Below are 3338 nucleotides of genomic sequence, written 5' to 3'. Positions count from 1 at the left end.
TTGTTGTGTTTTGTTTGCTTTTTTTGAAAAAAAAAAAAGACTTCACTGTTAAAAAGATGAATTATTTCATATATACCGGTTTCGGGGTTTCGTGAGATTGAGGGTATTTAACGTCTGAAAGCTGGTTTGATTTTGTCCAAATTATTTCCATTTCAATTTCTTATATAAGATGTCTTCGTGTCAACAAGCGTTTTGAAGCGTTGTTGATATGCAGTTAATGGCTGGCAGGGATTCACCGTGCTTGATATGAAGTTACTGATCGAGAAAGGTTCGCCATGATCACAGATGACCATGATTCAGTTTTGGACCGGTAAAGACAATATAGCTGACTGACTACGCCAACTGATGCTAATCTTACTCTGATGCAATGCTTTTTGCAGCTTCATGCTGTGTATAAATTGTAAAAATAAAAAGTGCTAAACGTTAGGACATTATATGTGAGTGTTGTCAGGAGACAAGTCAAGCCGCTGTAACATACTGTTATTGTTCCGTGTATTTCAAATCAGTTATACCTGATCAATTTATATTCCCCCCCCCCACCCACCCAGTAATACATGGTATGCAGAATCCAATCGCTGTAGGCGAGTCGTACCTCGGGAGCGTAATTTACCAGAATATATCTACCGTAACCACTTCAATACGTTAGGAAGGTTACCAAACTATGGCATGCTTCCTATACAATATAAGCTATAATATATAAGTTCTGTACAGTTCAATATTAAGTGGCAGTTAAAATAGTTCTTATCAATACACTTATATTTATACATTTCTATTTCGTTGACTTTTCTTAAGTTGGTTAGTTGCATTTAAAATAGTTCATTGTATAGACCTTACCAGACTATTGACCTGTATTTATGGGTTTAAATTTCGTTCTGTGTTTTTGTTTTTCCTCCTGAGTAAGCTGTAGATTTCCTTACATTTTACGAGTTGTTGTTTATTTTCTACGAGTATTTCATCTGTGTTTATTGGTATTCAGGGCTGATTATTGATCACAGAATTTTTTTCATCAAAACTTCTGGGTGCTTTTTATTTTGTCCGCTTACAGCAGATCATAGAAATTCACACTCAGGCGTAGTTGCTCTCTTTTCGTCGTGTGTTCAAAGCGATTTTAGATTACTTTCTTGTATGCAAATGCGGATGTGACAAGTAAGGGTGAATAACTAAATCTGAATTTTTCTCAGCTTAATTCATCTCTCGGAATAGGAATACTTGTCAGTGAGCCCGGAAAGTAATGAATCAAAACCGAATTTGTCTTTAAGTCTATTTCAAGGAGGGGGCCTCCATGGCTCAGTCGGTTAGCGCGATAGCGCAGCGTAATGACCCAGGAGCCTCTCACCAATGCGGTCGCTGTGAGTTCAAGTCCAGCTCATGCTGGCTTCCTCTCCGGCCGTATGTGGGAAGGTCTGCCTGCAGCCTGGGGATGGTCGTGGGTTTCCCCCGGGCTGTGCCCGGTTTCCACCCACCGTAATGCTGGCCCCCGTCGTATAAGTGAAATATTCTTGAGTACTGTGTAAAACACCAATCAAATAAATAAATAAATAAATATTTCAAGGAGGGTATGTTTCAAAATGTTAAATCTTTGTCTTTGTATGCTAATACAGCAGTTTTTCTCAGCTTGATACCATGTATTTGATTAATTACTTAATTCCCAAGAGATTATCTTTACCATTTTATATTTCTACTACACACTTGTGTTTATTGATGTATTTATTTATTCCGTTGCATTGTCAAAAGCCATTGTTGTTTATGCACTTTGTGTAAAGATGTAGACTTGTAAACTTCGGGTAAAGTTAATAGTAATCCCCTTGCAGACAATGAATAAGGCGTTTGCCATGACGTAACCCATGTCGGTGACATCACCACTTGGCTGCGTCACTCATCAAGCGCGGTGTCCTAAAATGTTCACAGCTTTGTTTCGAGCTCGTCCAATCTTTCAGTGTTAAACATTTCTCAACATTTGATTAAAAAAATTTCGTGAAATTTCGTGAAATTATATTTGTGACTGTCGAAGTCTTAATTACCATGGCTTTTGCTGTTGCAGTGTTATCTGCCTGGGGATTACTGAACAATGGCTAGTACTTATGTCAGAGCGCATGCGTGTGTGAGTGTGATTAAAGCAAACTGTGTGGGAGGCAGAGTGATGTGAAACGACTGATAGATTTCCTGTAAAGTATACAGAATAAATCGTTTTTTTTTTTTTGTTGATAATCGAATTTTTGTGAAAGTTTTGATTTGTGTGTTTTTGTTGCTCGTTAAACTTTGATCAGTTAAATTTAAAATTCTGCTGTCAAGAAGGAGCTAAAACCTCGTTGTTTTTCTGAAAGTTCACTCACATGAATATGTGTCAAACTCCGGTTTAAATGACAGCGAAAATCATACCGGTTTGTTGCCTGCTTTCTGGCATATTTTGGAACCGTGGTAAGAGCTTGTGACGTCGCACACTTAGCAGGGCGTTGGTGTATCAAATGGCGAAAACTCTAGCTCACTGTCACCATATCATGCCCTAGACTAATGACTTTGCGTATTCAAATCTATCTGTCATTGTTTCAACTGCGGCTTCAAGTCAGAACATTTGCTAGGTGCCTTTCGTATATCAGCTTCCTAAGGGTACTCTAGTTTCCTTCTCACGTAAATTTGTGACCTTCGTCACGTTAGGGGCAAATTCTTAATCACGGCGTTAAATACCAAAGAATTAGCCAATTAATCCGTCTTGGCTTCTAAAATACTTCGGATCACTAAGACAGTTTCTTGCCATGTTTATACCTGTATGGAGTTAATTAAGTAATTCTTAAAGATCTTAACTGACATGGCCTTTTGCTACTATTTCGCCGGATCGCGTTCTTGGAAACAACGGATATCAGTAAACCCCTGGTGTACCATTTTGAGCCCTTTAATATTCCTCCAAGATGGATATTATCCTTTCGGTGGAGAGTCTTGTGTCACAGCATTTAATCCGGAAAACCAGATTTGAAAAAATCACATGGAAGTCAAGAAATAGGTTTTGTTAAGTGTACGGAAATGTTTGGATGTGTTTAGATGTATGTGGATTTGTAACTGATACAAACTGGTAACGACTTGTCGTGGAAATAATACGAGACAGACTATAACTGAACATCTGCTCGACAGGCTTCATGAATTCGAACCCAGCTGTATAACGTCTTTCGCGAAATTTTCACGCCATGCAGGAAATGTTGTCTGGAGGTTTCCGCAGGGATCTGCTCGGATTTCTCCATATACGTAAATCTACCGTCCGTTCATATGATTAAAACTGATAACAGCATTCTTAAAATCTTAGTCATACACTGTACTTCTTAAATAAAGTTTCCTTTATGTCAATA

The sequence above is a fragment of the Liolophura sinensis genome, chromosome 10 (genome assembly GCF_032854445.1).
Source record: "Liolophura sinensis isolate JHLJ2023 chromosome 10, CUHK_Ljap_v2, whole genome shotgun sequence".
Classification (NCBI taxonomy): domain Eukaryota; kingdom Metazoa; phylum Mollusca; class Polyplacophora; order Chitonida; family Chitonidae; genus Liolophura; species Liolophura sinensis.
This window is presented reverse-complemented; position numbering follows the sequence as displayed.